This window comes from Numida meleagris, chromosome 4 (genome assembly GCF_002078875.1).
Source record: "Numida meleagris isolate 19003 breed g44 Domestic line chromosome 4, NumMel1.0, whole genome shotgun sequence".
NCBI classification, from domain to species: domain Eukaryota; kingdom Metazoa; phylum Chordata; class Aves; order Galliformes; family Numididae; genus Numida; species Numida meleagris.
Genome location: NC_034412.1, coordinates 35,126,349 through 35,150,734, shown reverse-complemented (window position 1 = coordinate 35,150,734; position 24,386 = coordinate 35,126,349). Strand labels below are relative to the sequence as shown.

Genomic DNA, 24,386 nt, shown 5'->3' with positions numbered 1-24,386 from the left:
ACTTTAAAAAGTTACTAAATCTTTAATCACAGTATGGTGTTATAATTTTGTTTTTCTCTCACTGGATTTCTGACCAGAATGGATTATGTTTGCTGAACAGGCCAATCTCGTGAAAGACACTGTATCAATCTCTTAATTTGAAAAAAGAAAGATGTATACAAAAGAAAGCAGAAGATAACAGAAAGAAAAATGTAGGTTCGGTGACAAGAGCAGATGAGTGCAGCTCTGAGGAACAATCTCAACCTTGACTTCATCTTACCATCTCCATGTGATTTGGGCAAGTTACTTAACCCAGATTTTTCACAAGCATCAATAATTTGGATGGTTGGACCAGATGATCTTAGAGGTCTTTTCCAACCTTAATGATTCTATCATTTCCCTCCTACATGAAATACTGGTTTTAAGTTGCTTTGTGTGTCTACCTTTAGGATGACATGCCTCATGCTCCCCAAGCATGTATTTCTAGTCCTTACAGTCAGCTAGCTCAGATGGAGGTTCCTCCAGTGCAGGTGGTTACAGTTTGAAGAAATAAATGCCCTCTACAGATCTTAATTCAAAAAATATTTGAGTTATCACAGCAGCAACAGAACTGAGGGCTACGTACAGTTGAAGACAATCCTAGGGAATGCTTAACAGTCTCTTAAAAAAATTCATCTCCAGGTATCACATACCAGACCTCAAATCATTAGATTCTTCTCATCTCTTTCCATTTATAAAATAAAATTCCCATTTCATTATCATAGAATCATAGAATGGCCTGGGTTGAAAAGGACCTCAAGGATCATCGAGTCTCAACCCCCCTGCTAAGTGCAGGGTCGCCAACCACTAGACCAGGCTGTCCAGAGCCACATCCAGCCTGGCCTTGAATGCCTCCAGGGACGGGGCATCCACAACCTCCCTGGGCAACCTGTTCCAGTGCGTCACCACCTTCTGTGTGAAAAACTTCCTCCTAATATCTAACCTAAATCTCCCCTGTCTCAGCTTAAAACCATTCTGCCTTGTCCTGTCGCTATCTACCCTCACAAACAATCGATCCCCCTCCTGTTTATACGCTCCCTGCAAGTATTGGAAGGCCACAATGAGGTCTCCCCGGAGCCTTCTCTTCTCCAAACTAAACAAGCCCAGTTCCCTCAACCTTTGCTCATAGGAGAGGTGCTCCAGCCCTCTGATCATCCTGGTTGCCCTCCTCTGAACTCATTCCAAGAGCTCCATGTCCTTCTTGTGCTGGGGGCCCCAGGCCTGGACGCAGTACTCCAGATGGGGCCTCACAAGAGCCGAGTAGAGGGGGACCATCACCTCCCTCTCTCTGCTGACCACTCCTCTTTTAATGCAGCCCCCATTATCCTTCAGGGCATTTGAGAAAATGAACTAATTCATGTTCAAGTAGCAATTTGATACTGTACTGCTGAGTGCTATAAATGGAAGGCAAAAAAAAAAGATAAGATTAATTATTCTACATTTACAGTGCATTGCAAGGAACGTGCAGCAAATCATATATGGGGATGTACAAAAGAAGAATATCTGCTTTTTCTATTGTATTTATATTTATATCTATAAGACAGGGTACAATCTCATTTCTTGTGCCCATGTAACTAATTACTATAATATAAAATACAGAGGATACTTAGGCTATAGTCTTCTTTAAATAAAAAAGATTTAAAATTAAATCAAATTAATGGAAGAAAGCTGTTAGCAGTCAGGCTACATGTAAACACCAATGCATTTGACTTTTGCCATCACCAGTGTCTGGTGCTGGTCGTCATAACACCTTGTTAACTTCCAGAATCCCCAGCCTGACTTGAAAAGAGGGATCAGTGCAACGCCTGGTGGGCTCTCAGTACCACTCTCTTTCTCATCCCCTCTGCTGCATATTGGTAATTTGTGCTGCACATAGCAACCCTAAGTACAGCTAATTATTCTGTTATGTCAGGACTTATCCTGCTCCAGGAATGTGAAACACTATTTGATCTAATTACTCTTACAAGAATCAGCATAAATTAAATCTTCACCTAGCAACTACAGCATTACCAAAGTACACTAAGCAAGGAAACAAACCATACTTTCTGTTTTCCAACACAGGCTACAGTAGATGAGCCTGCAGGAGATTTTTGTGACTCCCATTCCCACATCCTTAAAACCATATTACATGCACCCAGTTTAAACAGATATGCAGGTGCCTGTAGTTTTAAAATACTTTTAGACAAGCTAACATGACATTGAAGCTGGGAATACATCATTCATAGAATCACATAATCATCTAGGTTGGAAAACACCTTCAAGATCAAGTCCAATTGTCAGTCTGACCTATTGAGTCCCATCATTAAACCATGTCCCTTAGTGCCATGTCCACACTTAAACGCTTCCAGGGATGAGGGACTCCACCATTCACTGCAAAGCCCATTCCAATGCTTGCACACCTTCTCTGTAAAAAAATTCTTCTTAATGTCCAATATAAACCTCTACAAGCACAACTTGAGACCATCTCCCTATGTGCTCTAACTCATTACTTGACAAAAGAGTCCGACACCCTCCTTGCTGCATCTCTCCTTGTGGAGGCAAATGAGGTCTCCTCTCAGTCTCTTCTCTAGACTAAACAACCTCAGTTCCCTCAGCCATTCCTTGTAACTTTTGTTTTCTAGTCCCTTCACCAGCTTTGTTGCTCTTCTTTGCACACTCTCAAGGAACTCAGTGTCCTTCTTGCAGTGAGGGGCCCAAAACTGAATGCAGTGTGAGGTCTCACTAGTTGCATGTACAAGGGAAAAGTCATTTTCCCAGTCCTGCTAGCCACTCTATTTCTGATGCAGGTCAGGAATCATTAGCTTTCTTGGCCACCTGGGCACACTGCTTGCTCACATGTCAAACATTTTACTAAAAAACAGATAAAAAACAGCCATAGCCTTTGCCTTATCTACTAAGCAAGTCATCTTGTCATAGGAGATAAGTTCAGTCAGGCAGGACCTGTCTTTCAAAGACTGGCTACTTCTGATAATTTGGCTGTCCTGCATGTGCCATGTGAGAGACGCGGAAGAGAGCCAGTATGACTCACGCAACCAGTTCCAGATATAGTTATGACAGAGTGCCTATGGCAATACCTATTTCTCTTGCAAGGAGTTTGGTGGCAGTAACCAGCTTCAGCTTTCAGATGTCAGGAGCACAGATTTCCATGCTCCTGCAATACCTTCCCCTAGTCCTCTTGTTATTTCCCCCTCTAGGAAGACGACAACACTTTGTCACTTGCTAGAGGTACAAGCGGGCACTACTGGTGCAGGTGCTATAATTCTTAACTAGGCAATATGTCATCAAGGAAGGCAACTGAATTTGTGCCCATTTTTCCATCATGTGGAGTACAAAATTGATAATATGCTAATAGTAGTTAACAGCATATTAACAGTTATGTGACATTTAGGTATGTGACAAGTATGTAATATGTGACAAGTGAAAACTTGTCAATGTTGTTATTCCTTTACATAAAATGAGTCTTCTACAGGATCATTTGTTTCCAAAATCATTACATCAAAAAGAGCATTGTCATATTTTTTATCTGTACATATGATATTTGTGAGAGACAAGAATCTGACATTATCAGTGAGCTTAAGTCCTTGCCTCGACATAGACAGCAAACTTCACCACACTATCCTGAGCTTCTTTTTTCAACTGTAGGGAAGAAAATCACTGAGCACTTCATTTCTCAGTCTTTTTTATTTAAAAAGGCACCCCAAATATACAACAAATTCCAGTCATGGCTATGTTGGTCTAGCAACTTTGATATAAGATTTTTGCCATGGAGTCTAATCTTATAGTCTACAGGTATTTTTATAACGCAGGCTTTCAAAAACAGTTCTAGAGGGAGGTTGGGGGGATAATCAGAGGGTTTTTTTAAAGAGATTCTGAGCATTAGTGGTAGAGTTAATTGGTGAACTATTAAACTATAGGTTGCAACTTATAGCAGCTCTTTTCACAACAATTTCTTAGTGATCACCCTTTGCTACCATTAAAGGCCTATCTCATCTGTTTTAGCATGAAACACTGTAAGATGGTTTGTTACCTGCTGATAATAACCTACCAGCAAGGACAACAGTTTAATTAAATACTAAACCTCCTGCTGGCAAATAACTGGCTTCCAAATACTTCTGCTGCTCTTCCCTTGTTTTTTTTTTCACCAAAAAAAGAAAAGAAGAAAATCGTTTTCCTGATTTTACACTGGTACATTAATTTATGAATGGAAGACAAAAAGCTTTTATTAGCTGCTGAGGTGCCTGAATTCTTTGTGTTGTTATCATGATATAAGAACTGTCCTTATTTACCCATGAATCCTGATGGAGCCCCAGAACACTGGTCAGCTAAAGGATGTGAAGATGTCCCAGTCCAGACCTCTCACAGAGATTTGCAGAATATTATCGAAAAGGTGGCCCTGGCTAAGTGACATCTCTGCTTACACTGAGACAGTACAGACAGCTTAGATGAAAATGATATCTTTCTGCAATATTTCTTCCTTCAGATTCGTTCAGAGCATGGGATCATAGCACCAGCTTTGGTAACGGCACTGGCTGAAGAAGAGCAGAAGATCCTTCGCTACTAAGGAGCCTTTGAAATGAGCATCAATTAAGGTTCATTGTTCAGCAAGGAAACACTGAGAAAGTAAGTTTGCTCTGGCATCAGTTATGTAGAATTAGAGGCCCCTTTGTCTATGAAAGAATAATCTGTGTGTTTAGGTACTAGGGACTTGCTGTATAATTCCATCCCTTTGAACTCCTGCTTAAAAGAGATCTTTGAGCAATTATTCCCATGATCCATTAGCAGTCCGTTCTACCCAAGTTTGGCCCTCGCAGAGAGAAGTGTGTCAGCTTGTTTGCAAATATGTCAACATTTATTCCCAGAGTTAACTGCTGCTCTAGCAAAGTCTGTAGAATGGAAACTGGAAATCTGGGCTGTGTGAAAATAAAGAATAAAAAAAATTGGGAACTACATATAAAAAAATAAGATGTTGCTTCATGTACATTTCTCAGAGTGATAAATAGCAGATAATAAATAACAGATGGTAGGGACTTCCCCTCTCCATTTCTGAGCAATTTTCAAACTTCAGAAACTAAGGGAAAGACAAATGTCTGTAATTTAAAAGGCAGGCTAGTGATGGACAAACACAAAAGGCAGCTTGCCATCCCAAGCAGTGGCATTTTTCCTGCTACCTCAGTTGTATACAACTCACTACAACTTCACACTGAGAGCCAAGAAGTATTTATAGACTGGTGATAACAACTTGAATTTCCATTTTCAGGCACAGTATGTTTTACCATGTCATGATGGCCTGTGCAGAAAAGATCATCACTAGTTATGATCCATCTATGACAGTGATACTGAACAACTTTGTTAATGCGTGATATCTTTATAGGTAATATATCATAAAATTGTAATAGAAAAATAGCTAGATCTGCCTCATCGAGATTAGGAGACTCAGAATTTAACAGCTCCTAAAGATAATTCCAATTTGTCCTAAAAGATCTCATAGATAAAATTTTGTTTTTATTAAGACAGCAGCCAAAAAACTGTTACCATGTACTAAAATACACTATTTTGGGATTCTGTGGCAAACTAAGACATACAACTGCTTAGAGCTAATATGTTAGAGTAAAAACAATTGCTCTGCGCCCTTTTTGCATTTATGTGTGTGAAGTTGCTGCAAATTTTGCCCTCTGAAAAGAAAGTAAATAAACAATACACTTGAAAAGCAGAAATATTTTAGCATGCATACACAGTGAGTGGGTATGATTGAGTTGTTCTTGTTATGCCTAAAACACTATAGATTTACTCTAGAGAATTGGCAGCATATTTTGAGAATTCTTAGTGCATTATATTGATGTAATTTAATTAATCTTTAAAAACACTATCCTTCATTATGAGTTTAAAAGTGTACATAAAAACATGACTGCAAGGGTATTTACTGTCCTTGGTTTTAGCTTTTGCTGATGGTGTAGTGATGAATGACAGGATGTAGCAACAAGACCTTGTAATGTAGAAAAACAACTGAGATAAAAAAATGAACTTATGTGCAGACTAACAAATTTATTCCAACAGTTGAGGTTGGGCTGCTGTCTTTTATTGATTCCTGAAAGCCCTTTCCTGATTCCTGAAAGTGATACCCTGTGCTAGCCTCTCCCTGCAGAAATGATCTATTTTACATCATAAAGCACATTATTTTGAAAGAACACAGAGAAATTATTCCCACATATTTCCATTCCTTTCTGTGCTGGCTGCACAAAGCTGAGCTCACTGAATTTGTCAGAACTGTGCACCTGACAGTAGAAAGTTTGTATTAAATATACTACTGGCCACAGCCTGGAAGATGTTCGTGCAAAGGAACGTAATAGCAAGCTGAAGTGAGATGGGATTTTTCATTCTTCAGAACAAATCTAGCATATTATTCATACTACTCAATTGCTCCACATCTGCCTGTATCTCTGCTCCCTGCAATCCCTTTCTATTTTCAGTCAAAGTCTAGGACACCTTAGAATGGAATTGACAATAATACTGTTTTCTCCAGAGAATCAAACAATTTTAAAGGCAGAAGGATAGATAATGTTACACTCTGAGGAGTTGGCAAAGGTGACCTTTATTGTTAGAATCTGCAAAGCTAAAGTAATTGTGACAGGCTATAAAGTTCTTTATATTCTTAGAGTTCAGAATAGTCCAGTAGGCTCCAAAAGAAGGAATTCTATACCTCCATTTGTTCAAAGATCATTTTATAGTAAGTCGATCGATGTTGTTGTTGTATATCTTTCCAAGAGAAAATAACTGAGTGATATCTTTCCATTTGTCAAGCACATGTCAAATAAATTAGTAACTGTAAGCAGAAATGAACACATTCATAATGGGCAAAGGAACTTCTGTGCTATTGTCTATCTGGAAACTACAGCAAAACATAATGAAGTAATGATAATCAAGAATTTCTCCTGCAATATCACAGTTTTAAAGGAAAGCAGCACATATATACCTGATGTATATAGAAGAAATCATAAATATTGTGTACATGCACAGTTAGGAGAATTTCTGGGTTTTACAGAGGTAATTTTTGCAGGTCTTAAAAATACAGTCCTTCACAAGTTCCTCCCCTACACATCCTTTTCCTCCTTCCTTTGGATTTCATTATGCAGAAAGTGTTATTTTGACAGCAAATTCATGAACGCAATTGTTCAGTTGGCTTACTAACCAGACAATACTTTCCTTGCATACTGCTATCTGCTACTCTATCTCTGTAACACCATTTTCAGTAGGATTCCACTTGAATGCAATTTTCAGTTCCTTACATACATTTAATGTTCTTTCAGGAGTATACATTAAGTTGGTAAATAATTTTTCTCCCAGTCCCTTATCTCTCTTTGCTATGTTCACTAGTCTCACAGAAGTGTCTTTTTTTTTCCTCCTTCTCTTTTCTTTGTGAGTTTGTTAAAAAACAATGACAAATTTTCACTGACTAGCACCAATTTTCCATTCTTTCTAATGTCTTTCCTATGGTAGAAATGGTGAAAGAGGCACCGGGTAGGTGGTTAGATATAACACTTGAAGTATATCTCTTACATTTATAACAGTCTTAAAAGGCAACTAAAAAAAAATTAAATAATTGAAGCTAAGCAGTATGAATTCCCTCATCCGTTCAGTACAAGAAAGAAATTTTGAAAAAAGCAAGAGGTTGTTAAAATTTGTAAAATACTTACAAGCCTCGGAAATCTATGTAGCAAGTTGATACGGAAACTGGGATAAAGTTTGTACTGGTGACAGCACTCAGTGCTCCACCCCCTGCTCCATTCTGTTTTACTTTCAGTTGTTATATAATAGTTTAGGACTGTGGTTATACATAATACACTGTGGAAATTATTCTCACCACAGGGAGCAGATTTCCCAACTCCATTTCTGAGCAATGCTTGAACTTGGTGAAAAAAAGAAAAACAACAAGGAGTCGAGTATATCTCCAATTTAGGAGGCAGGCAAGTATGAAGAGCAGCTGCTTACTGTCTCAAGTAACAACAGTTATGCATGCTACGTCTTATTCCATAAAAGGTGGGAAGCACATAGTTTGTGCCCTTGTACAGTCCTCTTTGTAGCATAAGTTTGTTCTCCCAGCCAGAACTCCAAAGACTTGCTGAATTTGAAAGCTGCAGCTTTTTGCTGTAATTCCTCCTCTTCTCGAAGCAGACACTGCAGGAGGGAAAGAAATTGCTTTTTGAGGCAACATCAAGAAAGAAGAGCATGGCCATGGAAGAGGGCTGGCAAGACAGAAAAGAGCTTCTCTGAAAGGGACAGCACCTAGCTTGCTTTGAGATGACAGGGCAGAGGGGTGTACTAGGCGCAAGTGACATCAGAAGAGTAGCCTTCTAAAGTTGCTGAAAAAATATTCTGTGAATTGCACTGAGCTAGAAAAATTGTGGATTTTTGCCATTAGGATAAACGTGGGTTTAGTGCCTATGATAACATAGCAGCTGTAATCCTGCAGTCCTGCATAGACCTCTCATGATGAAAACCCTTTCTTACTGTGAGTTAAACTTACACTATAGTCTTGATGAGACCTGGTAGCCATAGGAGTGCTCTAAGGTTTCCAGGCATCATTACTTAAATACATAAAGGCCATGGAATCTGGAGGCAAGAGTGAAAATAGTGCTTCCTATCTGTGCAGTCTCCTTCTGCAATACCCTGGGTGCTGGTTATAATTCTGTGCATGTCACACCCTCTGAGGTGGTAATAATACTCTGCAGTTCAACGAGAAGGTTTTAGCAATGGACCTGTCTCCTAACCAAGGAAGAGATGGGCTTCTAGGGTTAGGTGTTTCCTTCCTGTTTCTCAGTGAAATAACTTTTTTTTCAGGAACACTATTTATAAAGCCATTTATTTATAAAGCCATTTATTTATAAAAATACCAGTTAGTTTCTTGGGTTCAAACATTTTATTACAGCCAGACTCAGAAAATATATTAAAGGACCCAAATGAGACTTCTATATCTTGAACAACCATCATAAAATAAAGCAGCAGGGACTAGAACTGTTTCCAGAGAGCAGTTCTAGATGGCTGCATGGCAAAATCATTACATGAAGCAGCTTGTTGCCACTTCTCAGAGCAAGTGCACATTATATCCTCTGGTCCAATACTTGGGCCCAGCATTCTTTCAGCAGTGAAGGCACGAAAATAAAATATAGCCACACTGACTAACTTCTGTACAGGAACTGATTCAGAGTCACTACCCTGGAAAAAACTTACAATAATGTTACCCAAGCCAAAAAAGCAGAACTCACAAATTCGTGCTTTCTAGGGACATTCACATGACAGCATGTAGGTGTGATCACTGTATCGTGGTCCTTGTAGACTGTCTCACTATGGAGGGTTAAATGGAGGGTTAATATCACTTTATAAACTGATGTGCAGGCATGGGAGGTGAAATTTGCCCCCACTGGCAGCTGTTGGAAAAAAAGGCAACATTAGAAAGCGAAAATAAAAGTAAAAACGTGGCTGAAATTCTTGCTAAGACAAAGTGCAGTAATGCAAACAAAATGGATGTGCCAGTGTTGCAGGAAAAAACACCAGCCTAGATGAATATTTAAACCAAAGGAACATACTCATCTAATGACTCATCAGACATGGAGTCCGCAGTACAGGAGAGATGGGGACCTACTGGAGTGTGTCCAGAAGAGTGCCACAGAAATGATCCAAGGAGTACCTCTCCTAGAAAGACAGTCTGAAAGCTGAGGCTGTTAAGCCAGGAGAAGAGAAGGTTCTGCTGTGACATCATACCAGCCTTTCAGTATCTAAGGGGGAGATACAGGAAAGGAGGAGACAGACTCTTTAGCAGGGTCTGTTGTGATAGAACAAGGGGAAATGGTTTCAAGCTTAAAGAGGGTAGATTTAGGTTAGATAAAAGTAGAAAGTCTTTTACAGTGAGGGTGGTGAGGCACTGGAACAGTTTGACCAGAGATGTGGTGGATGTCCCATCCCTGGAGACTTTCAAGGTCAGTCTGGACCAGGCTCTGGGCAACCTGATCTAGCTGTCGATGTTCATGTTCATTGCAGGGGAGTTGGACTAGATGACCTTTAAAGATCCCTTCCAACTCAATGGTTCAATGATTCTATGATTAACTGTCATGTGGCTAAAGGCACTTACTTGTGCTAAGACAAGTTTCTTTCAATTTACAGTTTTTTTCAGGAATAAGAGTAAATTATTTCACAGATACATGTGTTTCTGCATTTGAACTCAGAATCTCAGATACTTTCTTATTTGTAACTTTTAAAAACTAAAAGAAAACAGATTATTTTCCCTTTCTCTTTGCTTTATGGTGTGATACCTTTGCTAAACAATAATCTGTGAGAATTTTCTTATCTAGGGGGAATGTATAAGCAAATAGCCAAAACAAAACAAACAAAGCTTTAGGTATTCTATCCAAAAAGGAAAGAAATCACTCATTCAACTTTATCTTTTTTTTAAGTCACTTTCCAAACAATTTCACTTGAACACCACAAAATATGTGCAGTAGTTTTCTGAGGTTTTTTTTTACTCTCTCATTTTGTTCTTTTTTTAAAAACTGTTTTACTGTCATTTCTGAGGTTAAAATAAATACCTTTCTAGATTAGTATAAAGATTGTTCCTAAATATTACAGTAGTTATATACAAAAATAATGCAAGTGTCAATATATATTATGTTACAAGAAGGTGGCAATCCCACCCGCACTTCCTCAATTTTGCATTCTCTTTCTTTCTTAATTACACAAAAATGTGCTTCCTAAATACACAAGGGACGTTTTATAGTCATCTAAATGCTAGTATCTGTATCAAGGTGTTCATTCTTATGCTCTCTCACAAGCAAAATATCCCCTTCTAATTTATGCAAGTTTCATTTATAGTGGACACAGACTATTTGACAAGATATTGGTCATTACTCTTATCAAAAGCTACTAAATTGTGATTTGCTATTATAAGTGCAGTGACAAAGATTGTGAATAACTTACATTATGTAAACTGTAAAGTGAAAACAGACATATGAATATAATTTTGGAAATAAAATGGAATAACTGAAAATTCAAACATGACCTTCTTGATTTGAAGAAATATCCCCCAAACTTTTTGTGCAGTTTCACAACAGGTGAACAAAACTGCAGGTTTTGTTTAGTTCTACTCTTAAGAGTTTGCCTGTAGTCTCATGAAATGAATTTGCATGAAATTGGTGTTAGTTCTGCTGCTGTACACTAGAGTAGAAAAAAAAAGGAGCCCAAAGTATTGCTACAGGAGCTAAAGTGAAGAAGTAGGAAGAAAGGAAGACTCTTCTGTGGGTGATAACAAAAATGCTGAATTTTCTGGAGGTAGTCTTGAAAAAAAATTGCAGCTCTTGTGGAGGAACTGGCTCATCTCAATCCCAGCTTTTGTTGTTAAATTTCCAAATGCTTAAAGACGAGACTGCACCATTTTTTTCTCACATACTATCTCAGTATTGACTCTTTTCAAAAACCAATCTTGAAATTGAACCATTCTGACAAGAAATATGAGCCGATAAGACATTATACTTTGATAATTACAATGATTTTCATAAATTGAATTCCAAAATTCCTTACAACCAAATGTATGTGTGGGTGCAGAGGACAGTATCTGCAGTTTAAATAGTGTGTCCTCCTGCTATGCTTGATTTTATTCTGCAGAGTTGAACTACTACACTCTCAGTTATCAGTCTTATGAATTACTGCATAGGAGATTGAAAGTACTATTGTTTTCTTCCCTTAGGTGAAAGAGTGGATATGTATATCTGATAAACAGGGACAACTTTATCTCCTCCTACTTCCACTGTGGCAGCCAGTGGATGTAACTCGGGAGGAAAAAGCACTCAGCTTCAGGGGAGTCACATCCTAGTCATCTCACTGGCATTCATCATCACAGTATGCTAAGAGCTGGGGCATTTGAGCTAAGGTGAGTTTTGTTTGTAGTGACAGCAGCAAAGTTCCCTACCCCTGAAAAATAGAGGGCAGAGTAGTCCCTTCCAACTCAAACCATTCTATGATTCATTCTAAGTATGTGTAAGGAGTGTCCATTTCTGTAAATTATAATCTATCCTGCATCAGTTCCATACCAGCACATAAACCAATATGCAAGTCTGAAACGCTTTTGTGGCAGAGTAATTGCTGTAACAGAACATGTAATATACTAAACAAATGACTAGGTATGTATGTGTGCCTTCTTGAAAACCTAGGTATTTCTGCTTCATGGTTGGTAAAGCACTTCAGATAGTCTGTCTCTTTTTTCATATTACATTATAATGTGTCCTAAATTATAGACTCTTCATATTAGTTATTAAAAACTTCTTTCATCTCACAAATGCTATTTAATTTCTAGGCACATGTGGAGAGACATTAATATTCTGCCTTTCAGAAGTTTGCATAGTATTTCTGGCAAGTTATAATTTATGAGTTATTGCCACTAACTACGAGCTATTCCTATTTAAAGGGATAGTGTTTCCAAGCAAAATCATATCAATTGCTAAGTTTGCAAAACCAAAACAAAGGGAAAGGCATTTAAGGTTTAAAATTAGTAGGAATATGTTTCTGAATCTGTGAAAAAAGCTATCACAGAAAAGTGCACAGTAATCTTCAGTTCCTGCTTGGATTCATGTGAGGAACCTTTGATTTTAAGTGTTATGTTTAATGCCCTGAGAACAAACACTATTCTATTTCGACAGTGTATTTGCAATATTGTAGCCTAAAAGTTTTCCAGTATTGAGTTGTTCCATAAATTTAATTATAAATACAAAAAATCCTACAGAATAAAGTATGTGTATAAATATACTTTGGCTAGCATCCCAAAAGGCACATCACTGTAACAGTTCTCTGAAGTTACACTTGTGTTATTTCTCCTTTATCAGCCTGGAACAGACCACAAAATCTCCCAGCACACACTACCTCTGTGGTCATAGAATCAACCATAGAATCATTAAGGTTGGACACCATGCCCACCAAACCACATCCCTAAGAGCCACATATTACACGTCTCCTGAACACTGCCAGGGATGGTGACTTCACTACTTCACTGGGCAGCCTGTTCCAGTGCCTTACCACTCTTTCTGAGAAAATAGAAGCGGACTCCGACCACACCACATCCTCCTTTCAGGCAGTTGTAAAGAGTGATATGGTCTCCCCTGAGCCTCCCCTTCTCCAGACTGAACAATCCCAGTTTCCTCCATTGCTCCCTATAAGACTTACGCTCCAGACCCTTCACAGCTCTGTTGCCTTTCTCTGGGCACACTCCAGAACCTCGATGTCTTTCTCGTAGTGAGGGGCTCAAACCTGAACACAGTACTTGAGGTGTGGCCTCACCAGTGCTGAGTGCAGAGGGTGGTAACTTCCCAAGTCCTGCTGGCCACTGATGTAGAAACCTGCAGGCCAAACCCAAAAAACTGTCAGGGAACCTACTCCTTATGTAAGCTCCCAGCTGGGTAGCACAGGAAAAACTCTCTACTTAAATGCATTTTTGAAGTGACATGCTGTGCCACCTGACTTTAGATTATTGGGAACCTTCTGATCTAAGTAGCTGGAACCCCATGCAGCACCTTGGGAAATGTCCTGAATGTGGCGCTTCCTAAATGAGCCAAGTAACAGAGCTTGTAGAAGCCTTTTTTGGATTTAAATATTTTTGACTACACTGGATATGCCTCCAGGCAGAATCCCTATCTCAGTGTCCCCTTGAAAGCATGTCATTCTTAAGTTTAAAGTACAACAATCAAGACAGGTGTCAGTCAAAACTGAGACTTTTTACTAGACAAGCCTTTTATAAGTGTTTCTCATCAGAAATTCCAGAACAGTGAATTGAAGAATCAAATGTTACATGAGAAAGAAGCTGAAACACTTAGATGATTTGTGAATGATGTGGGGGAATTCTCTTCCTCAGAGCAGTTTGGCTAAACAATTTGCTTGGCTGTATCAATCTTAATCCTGGTTGTTGTTTTGTTGGGGCTTTTTTATAGCTTATTGTCCTCAGGTCGGCCATTTTTCCTGTATGTTATTTCTTACATTTTCCCAGAGCATCTGTTATTCAGAAGAAACAGCTTCATCTGAATGGCATGCCATTGCTTTCACTGGCACTGCAAGGGACAAAGAAATGTTCAATATGCATAAGAGCAGAAATTCTCCATTTTTTAACCTCTCCTTCTCACTCTCCTGTCTAGCCAAAGTTACTGAATTTCATTATAGGAAATCATAGAAGGGCATATAAAAACAAATGTGCAGGGATTTTCCAATCTGTGTTTCCCCGATTAATCCGTGTGTACTTCAAGCATCTTGAAAACAGGTAAGATATTTATGGACAACATTTCTGGGATAGGGCCACTGAACTCTTTGTCCAGCTTGGACCCATGGCCAGGGCATGGCCATCGTGCAGGAAACAGAAAGGTCCCTGGGGTATGAGCCATGCAAAGTGACTTAACTGTGTGAAAATTTCAGTAAGTTCCCTATCTCTGATCTGTTTTTGATCTGGAGAAACTGACAATAAGCCAAAAACTTGTCCATATGGCTGGATCAAAGTTTCTGTGCACTAAAATAAAAGATGAAAGTAGCTCAACAGATTATGGTACTCTCTGCAGAGATGAAAATGTAGGGAAAAATAGAACCTGTAAAAAAAATATTATGAGAATTGTTAAGTTTTCCTCCACTGGTGTACCTACACACTTTGTCAAATACAACCGAACAGTAGCATCCAGAAATATCCAAAATTTAAATAAAATTCATAAATATACACTGAATGAGCACATCTTTATCAGTATAATAAATAAAGTTTTTCACTGCAAAAGAGTCAAGGCTTTATCACGATGGAAGGGAATTAATGAGACTATAGAAGGTTTTGCAATTGAAAATGCAAGTATTGATACGTGGCTATTAGAATGCATGAATGCATTTAATGAACAAATCAAAGTTAAATTCAGGAATAATGCTTGTGCTAGTCTGTAAGTACTATATGATGAAGATACTAGGTAATAAACTGTCAAGGCAGGTAAAAGTAGTCAGTGTAGGTATATGTAAGAAGAACAGTGATGTCACATTGGAAAGGCTGATAAAATCTATCAAAAATCTTAGAGATGCAGAATTGTGACATTTCTTGTCATTTTATGAATGTCTAGATTGTTTTACCAGAGAATTCCTTGTGAAGTAACTCTTTGTTTGGTTAAATACAAACAAACAAAAAACCAAACACTTAAGTGGTTTACCAAAGAGCATCTACTTTTCTGCAGCTCCCACTGTAACTAGTTTCCTGTTTTTAAGTTGTATGTTGTGAAGCTTAAGGGGAGGGATTGAACTGGATTCCTGCTGATGTTACACTTGCTTGCAAACCCTTCCATATACTTATATCAGTGGAGATTCCGTGATTACTGAGATTTATACTACATACAGCTAGTACATATAATTATGTGTTTTACTTGTTTCATCTCTGGGTGAATGTAACAAATCAATTTTAATCTATTCCAATACACATATCAATAGAAGGTTTAGACCTAAGATACTGATAAACATGGTTTTCTTTTGGCACTCTGGAGCAGCAAGAGATCCATTTAGCCTTTGGCAAAGGGAAGGGCTAAGCCCTTGCACTGAATATATGAAAAAGCGATATGAAGTTGATGGTGCAAGTTCATAGTACCCTAAACCACAAGGTCTTGAATGCCTTTTCACTGGTCACCCAAATGAACTGTAACTGCACTGACCAGTATTTAATAAAATCCTTTGTGCTCGATAGCCAAAACAGAAGGTTTAGCTTAAAATTATGTGGTTTTTTTTCTAATTTGTACATTTCTCAGAAGCGGAGTGAATCTATGAAACTTGTGAACTTCTCAAGGCAGACTAGTGGATGTAAATGGCTACTGCGTGGTTGCTGAAGGACAGGAAGTATAACTTAAGGGTTGAAAAGTACTGGAAATGTAAATGCAATTCACATGATCCTTTAAAAATAAGTAATTCCTCATCTGAGAAGAACAGCTGAGTTCCCATGCTTGTTCATGCTGTGATCTCTGTTTGTTTGTTTATTTATATGTTTGCTTTCTGGTAATAGCCAAAGACATGCTCACATGAAATAGGAAGCCCAGCTCTTATAGCACTAGCCTCCACCTGTCCTTTTCTCTATCAGTGCAAAATTTAGGTTTCATGATCATGTTGACCCTTTTGAAGAGCACTTGCTACCATAAGGAGGCAACTTCACTCACCATAAACTTCTATCAAGAGCAGGCAGCTTCCCGTGCCAAGTAATTCATGAGATAACAGTATACATTCAAGTTGTCTCTGTCTAAAAGTATTAGGATCAGTGCTTTTACCAAGAACATAATCATTTACTTGCTCTTTTTCCCACTTTTTTTAAGAACGAGGAGATTACCTCTTCTGATTTAGATAAATGATTTTTTTCATCTTTGATTACATCTTCTCTTAATATTCCCCTTAAAAATGCATCTGATCTTTCTGATGTGGATAGAGTGTTATTCCACTGTATGTATAAAACAGTTTCAGTGTTATCATCTTCCTCTTTGTTAAAACTGATCAAAAATTGAAATGTAAAGATTTTGTGATATGGTTTTGTAACATTGTTTAGTCTTTCCTTCCAACCAAAGGCATGATCATGGGTGCCTAAGCCACACCTTACAGATCTTTAATGAAGAGCTCTACAAAACCTCCTGTGTACTGAGAACTTCATAGATGTAGCAGAATATAGCACACAAGAGAGCTGCACAACAGAGGTAGGATCCTGTGGCAAACACAGGAAAACAGCAGAAAGAGAAAACATCTAATGGAGAATCAGGTCTTAGAAGTGAGCAGAGGTTCTAGAGGAACAGAGAAAAGTGAACAGTTTTTGCTCCAACTCAGGCCCAGAGGTGATGTTCCTTCCTGCAAGAATGAGTAGACAGAGAGGGAGATGTGTTTGAAATACACATTCTGACCTAGTGACGCTGAGTTAGTTGAAAGATTGAGTATTTTTATGCCTATTCTATATTTAAGAGCTGTTCAGAATCTCCTGGTGGTGTTTGTCATTTGTTGACTCCTCTCTAACCTCTGGCTGAGCAGCAGCTCTTCTTCCAGTGTTGTCTGTAGACTACTCCTGGTCCCGTTTTTCTCATTTGCATGCTTCTGTCACCACATGGTTGATCGCGACTGACTGCCCTCTCCAGAGGTGGGCCATAGCTGGTTATCTCTGTGCATTATTTGAGCACCTGACTAAGCATTTTTTCCACTCACCCTTTTCATCTTGTATTTTGGGACACTTCCGTTTTTCATTGTTATTTTGCAGCCTGCTCCTCCTTCTCAAAATGGTTCATTCCTTTCATTTAGTACTGTCTGAGATTTTGTCAGCACAGCTTTCATTTGATTGCTGCATCATGAGAGAAAGTGCTTGAATAATACTGGGTAACTCATCTGTTTTCCTTTCTTTATATTACATTAGTTCTTCTGTGAGAAGCACTCCTGAGTCCTTCCAACTAGCTATGCCCATTCACACTGGCAAATTCCTTACGTGCTTATATTAATTTCATATGACAGTGTGTCAAATACCTTACTAAAGTCAGGACAACATAACAGCTACAGCTTCTCCTCTAGCATTTAGACTCATTAAACTGTCACAAAAGGAAGGATAATTTGGCATAATTGGTCCATATCAAAACGTGTTGGCTTCTCAGTCAGTGCTTTCCCATTTTCTCTGATTGTTTCTTCTGGTAATTTTTCAAGAATGGAAGGTTATCTGTCTGGACTGTTATTTTGAAGATAGGCATTCTGTACCCATTTTTCTGCCAGCTTGGACTCTAACACTTCAGTCAGAGTTTCTCAAAGGGAAGGAAAATGAAATCTTACATTCAGTCAAACCCAAAGACCAGAATTCAATCTGCCTACTTTGCACTGGCCAGAAGCATCTGGGGAGAGAATGAGAGCAGAGCAAGGGTGCTGGGACTCTTCCCAATGCTACCCTTATGTCCTTCAGAGATGTCTCAGGCAGGAAAAAGCTGCAAGCTGTCAAGTGATTCACATCGGGTCTTAAATAGGGGTCATGCATGGTTCATAGTTCCTATTTGTTCACTATCAGTTCTCTGCACTTTTAGTGCTCATAAGAGCGTGCTTCTTAAACTTTTTAAGTTTTCTTCTATGACTTCAATGATCCAGATGTCAGCTAAGGAAATAGCTAGTATAAATTTCTATCTCCTGCAGTTTTGCTACTACATGATCATTGTCTTCCAGTACAGATGATTTTAAAATTTCTACTTCCAGAGTAACTACATCTCTACACAATGCAAAATATTATGTGGCTTTCTTCTCTGTTGTTATAGTAGCTCATGTTTATAGCAAATAAACATCAGCTTGCCAATTGGCATGTATTGAATAGATATTTATAGGAAAGGGTCGGTTTCCTAAGATGAGTTTTCATTTTTAAAAGTTCACTTTTGCATTGCTGTCATGCAGAAACATAAACATATTTTAAAGTGTGAACGTCAGTACTGGAAATAATGATTCTGTGGGTGAAACTATTAACATGGATTTCTTGAGGAGGATTTATGGAAGATCTTCATATCTAGGAATTACAAGGACAGAAGAAAACATTGACTTGAAAAAATTGATGATTCTTTGTGTCAGATTAGCGGGGTGAGTTAGCAGATATGCAGATGATATCTTTAAGGCTTTAAAAAGATTTGTGTTGTAAAAACTACAACCAACTTAATTGGTTTTCTAAAACCTTTGACTCTGTTCACAGCGGGACAGTGTGAAATAATAGGCCATTCTAGTAAAATATACAAGCATTATTTCAGAATGGAAGAGAGGTCAAAAGGACGTGTTGAAAGGAAATAGAAACTGATTATTTATCTCAAAATTGAAAAAAAGGTAAATGCTGAGAGCAGATCAGCAATTTCATGTTTGTAAGTTTTTAGACAAGCTTCAGTTCAGTAACAGTATCTTAAAGTCTCTTGGACAGATACAGTGAACAGACATATAAGTTCTGCCAAAAGTAATGCCTCCTATTTATTTACATGGCAACTCCAACAGATACAAAGATCCCAATAATACTATTTGATAGAGCAAATTCTCAGCTACAAAACACTATTTTTCAACATAGTCACCACCATTAACATAGAATCATAGAATTGCTCAGGTTGGAAAGGACCTCCAAGATCATCAAGTCCAACCGCAACCTAACCATACTAACTCTAACAACCCACCACTAAATCATGTCCCTGAGCACCACATCCAAACGGTTTTAAAACACATTCAGGGGTGGCGACTCAACCACCTCCCTGGGGAGCCTGTTCCAGTGCTTCACAACCCTTTCTGTAAAGAAGTTTTTCCTGATATCCAACCTAAACCTCCCCTGGAGCAACTTGAGGCCATTTCCCCCTGTCCTGTCACCTGTCACCACTGAGAAGAGACCAACCCTGCTCTCACTGCAATCACCTTTCAGGTGTTTGAAGAGAGCAATAAGGCCTCCCCTCAGCCTCCTCTTCCCCAGAATAAATAGCCCCAGTTCCTATAGTTTCTCTTCGTAGGGTATATTCTCCGAGCCCTTCACAAGCCTTGTTGCCCTTCTTTGGACCTGCTCCAGCACCTCCATGTCCTTTCTGTACTGAGGAGCCCAAAACTGAACACGTACTTGAGGTGGGGCCTCACCAATGCCAAGTACAGGGGCAGGATGACTTCCCTAGTCCTGCTCACCACACCATTCCTGATACAAGCCAGGATGCCACTGGCCTTCTTGGCCACCTGGGTACACTGCTGGCTCATATTCATCTGACTGTCCATCAGCACACCAAGGTCCCTTTCCATCAGGCAGCTTTCCAGCCACTCCTCCCTGAGCCTGTAGGGTTGCCTGGGGTTGTTGTGACCAAAGTGCAGGACCCGACACTTGCCCCAGTTGAAACTCATATGGTTTGCCTTGGCCTTCGATGCAGTCTATCCAGGTCCCTCTGTAGTACCTTTCTACCCTCTGGAAGATCAACATGCCCTCCCAACTTGGTGTCAGCTGCAAACCTACTGAGGGTGCACTCAATCCCCTCATCAAGATCATTGATAAAGATGTTGAATAGAAGAGGCCCCAGCACCGAGCCCTGGGGGACACCGCTCATGACTGGCCACCAGTTGGATTTAACTCCATTGACCACAACTCTCTGGGCCCGGCCATCCAGCCAGTGTTTCACCCAGCAGAGTGTGTGCCCATCCAAACCATGGGCAGCCAGCTTCTCCACAAGGATGCTGTGGGGGACAGTGTCAAAGGCCTTACTGAAGTCCAGGTAGACCACATAGACAGCCTTACCTTCATCCACTAAGCGGATCACCTTGTCATAGAATGAAATCAGGTTTGTCAAACAGGATCTACCATTCATAAACCCATGCTGACTGGGCCTGATCCCCTGGTTGACCTTTAACTGATCCATGATGTCTCCTGAGATTATCCATTCCCCAACTTCCCTGGCACCAAGATGAGACTGACAGGTCTATAGCTATGAGGATCATCTTTCCAGTGCTTCTTGAAGAAGGGAGTCACATTTGCTAGCCTCCAGTCAACCGGGACATTCCCTGTTAGCCAGGACTGTCGAAAGATGATGGAGAGTGGCCTGGAAACCACATCTGCTAAATCCCTCAGCACTCTAGGGTGCAATCCGTCTGGCCCCATGGACTTGTGAGCGTCCAGCTTTCGGAGCAGGTCCAAAACCATCTCATCGTGGATTCTGCATGGTGTATTCTGTTCCCCATCCCCATCTGCCATCTCAAGGGGCTGTGTGCCCAGGGCGCAACTAGTCTTACTATTAAAGACTGAGGCGAAGAAGGCACTAAGTACCTCAGCCTTATCCTGATCCTTGGTCACCGTGTTGCCCTCAGCGTCCAACAAGGGATCAAGATTCTCCCTAGCCCTCCTTTTACTGTTGACGTATTTATAGAAATATTTATTGTTGTTCTTCACCTTAGTGGCCAAGTTCAGTTCTAGATGGGCTTTGGCTTTTCTAATTTTCTCCCTGCACAGCTTCACTATGTACTTGTAATCCTCATAAGTTGCATGCCCCCTCTTCCAAAGACCATAAACTTCTCTTTTTTTCCTGAGTTCCATTTTAAGGTCTCTGTTCAGCCAGACCAGTCTTCTACCCCAACGGCTCGTCTTCCGTGACTTGGGCATGGTCAGCTCCTACACCTTTAAAATAACTTCCTTAAAGTATTCCCAGCCATCCTGGGCTCCCATGCCCTCTAGAACTGCCTCCCAAGGGACTCTCAACCATGCTCCAAAAGAGGCCAAAGTCTGCCCTCTGGAAGTCCAAGGTTCCAGTTTTGCTGACTCCCCTCTGAGGTTCAACAAAGATTGAGAAGTCTATTATTTCATGATCACTTTGCTCCAGACGGCCTCCAACCTTTACATCCCCCACAAGACCTTCTCTGTTAACAAACAGCAGGTCCACGATTTTGCTTCCCCTTGTTGGCTCCTTCACCAGCTGTGTTAGGAAGTTGTCTCCCACACACTCTAGGAACCTTTGGGACTGTTCCATTTCTGCTGTATTATAATTCCAGCAGATGTCTGGGAAGTTGAAGTCCCCCACGAGAACAAGGGGTAGAGACCTTGAGACCTCACCCAACTGTCTATGAAGTACCTTATCCACCTCTCCATCCTGGTTGGGTGGCCTGTAGCAGACACCCACGATTATGTCAGTCTTATTGGCCTTCGCTTTTATTCTAACCCATAAGCTCTCAACCCTATCATAACCATCAATTTCCATACATTTGTATTCTTTCTTAACATAGAGGGCTACATCACCACCTTTCCTGTCTTGCCTATCTCTTTTGAAAAGTCAGTAGCCATCAATCACAGCACTGCAGCTGTGTGTGTCATTCCACCATGTTTACGTGATGGCGACTATATCATAGTTTTCTGACCGCACAATGGCCTTTAGCTCCTCCTTGTTTGTTACCCATGCTGCGTGCATTGGTGTAGATGCACCTGAGCTGGGCCACCTTATGAGTGGGAGAAGCCCTAATACCCTCTTGACCATGCTCACGTGTTTTCATAGCCACCAACCTCACATCATCCCTTGTGTTCTTCCTACAAAAAGGTGTGCCGTCTTCCTCCTTCACCCCACAAGACTGTGGGATCTTACTAGCACAACCCCCTCCCACAAGCACTGGCTCATTACATACAGGTTCCTTACTAGTGACCCTGGTTCCCCCCCCCACCCCCCTTCATGCCTAGTTTAAAGCCCTATCAATGAACCTTCCCAATTCCCATTGTAAAACCCCTTTCCACTGATGGGATAAGCTATTCCTATCAGTTGCCAGCAGCCCCAGTCTTGTGTATATCGAGCCGAGGCTGAAAAACCCGAACCCCTGCTGGGCACACCAGGCTCAGAGCCAGATATTAATCTGTTGACCCATCATGTTTCCCTATAACTGGAGGGATAGAGGAGAACACAACTTGTGCTCCCAAACCCTTGAGCAGACGCCCTAAGGCTCTGAAGTCCTTTTTCATAGTTCTAAGGGAAGTTCTTCCTATTTCATCACTGCCTACCTGAAACAACAACAGAGGATAATAATCTGAGGGCCGTACTACGGAAGGAAGTTTATTCCTTACATCTTTAACCCAGGCTCCCAGGAGGCAGCAGACCTCCCTGTGTAGAGGGTCAGGTCTACATATTGGGCCTTCTGCTCCCTTCTGCACTGAGTCACCAACAACAATGATCCGTCTTTTGTTCTTTGCTGAGGATGTTTTAATGTTAGGGGTAATCCTGCTAGGCTTTGGAGACACCTCCAAGTGGGAAGAACCATCATCTCCACCACTGTCCAGCAGTCCCCACAGAGCACTGTACCTGTTCTGCAGAGGCAGCTGAGGAGGGAGGGGAATCGCTGGGCGAGTGCACCTGCACCGCCGAGCAGGGACCTTTTGCCATTGCCCCCTGCCCCCCAGTTCATCACCGTTGTTAGATGGAGAGAGGACAGGGGGATCACTGCAGCAGGAACACTGTCTGCCTGCTGGTTCCCCCCTGTTACCCATTTGCAAGACGGTAGGGGGTGACATGCTCCATGTAGGGCCACAGCTGGCTGCCTAGATCTCAGGGACGGTAGGGACTGGCACCACCAATCAATCTCCTGCTCACACTCCCTAATACTCCTCAGCCTCTCCACTTCCTCCTTCAGGTCAGCCACCAGGCTAAGTAAATCATTTAGCTGGTCAGATCTAACTGTGCTAACACTAACAAGTGCTGTCTCCATCGCCCTGCACTGCAAGGGCCAGGCTCAAGCACTCACTGCAGCCAAAAACCTGAGCATTAGCATGTTGTTGTGGGACCTCCGTCTGGGTCTCCTCATTTTTTCTTGGTAGCGGCTTTCTTTTCATGTGTGCATGGGACCTCAGTCTGGGTCCCCACATTTTTCCTGGAAATAGCCTTCTGCCGGGAGGCAGCCACAGCAAACCACCTGACACTAGCACAGTCTAGGGCAACCTTAATGAGGTGTAACTGGTCTGGTCCTCCCTGTTGCCGATAGCGCTGGCTCCGCCCTAACCGTGTTACCAGCCCATTACCAGGTGCATCTACACCTACCACTTGCTGCTCAGTGAGATAAGAGGCCTCCTCACTGTGTAGTCACACAAACGAGCGGCTTACTGTTTCACCGCGTTCGAACGGCCTTCGTGATACGCACACACCAACTCCCCCTACTCCGTCCCAGGAACTCCTCCGCGTCCCACCAACTCCTACTCCGTCCCTACGCTCCCAGAGGCTTTTTCTAAGGCAAGGGGCGTGGCTGCAGAGACGTTGCCCTGGCAACGCCCACGCCACGTCAGCAGCTCTCACGAGAGCTGCGGGGCCGCTCTGTTAGCTCGGGGTTCCCCGCGTAAAGGAACTGGTCGAAGACTGCCCTGTACGTCGCGTTTAGTCGCTGAACCTCGCGTTTGAAGAACAGGGCTAGTCTGTGCCTGTGAAAGTATGACTTAATGCTTATAAACCCACGTAGCCCTCAATTTACTGAAACACGCTAAACCCATGTAGCCCTAAATTTGCTGAAACATGCCTTGTCTGACAGAAAGCTAGCTGGTCTGAATCTTTGCTACTGCTGTAGCTTAAAACAGTGTGTGCATGTATTTTCTGAACTGTACAGAGGTCAACCTTTTTCAGACAAATAAAGCAACATACAGCAAAACAGAAAAAGGATTGACTACTTCCAAAAAACCTTATATTGTTACTGTCAATAGCATGACTAAGATGATCCTTTACTCTGAGGTAAAGATGAGAAGTATTTGATTTCCAGGTTGTTGAAACAAGCAGGGCTTTTTCCCACTGGCTTTGAGGAGCATCAAGGCTCAGTCAGGAAACATACTTGCCTGAATTACAAGTTCTGCTTTTGCTCTCGGTTTTAGGAAGATTCCTTTAGGGCATTCGACATAGTAG

General features: G+C 40.9%; 1 protein-coding gene across 8 annotated transcripts in view; it reads right to left on the bottom strand.

The window, feature by feature from the left end:
* The window catches only part of IL15 (interleukin 15), a 64,065-nt gene extending 40,285 nt beyond the window's left edge, over window positions 1-23,780 (bottom strand). The window contains exons 1-3 of one of the 8 annotated variants that reach the window (XM_021395684.1): window positions 9,656-9,730; window positions 9,279-9,440; window positions 7,710-8,190 (exon numbers count right to left, since the gene is read on the bottom strand). The gene's annotated coding sequence lies outside the window, so the exon portion shown is untranslated. Of the gene's footprint in view, window positions 1-7,709; window positions 8,191-9,278; window positions 9,441-9,599; window positions 9,742-23,540 lie in introns of those variants that run through there. The other 7 variants (XM_021395690.1, XM_021395683.1, XM_021395688.1 and 4 more) reach the window with 7 other exon arrangements.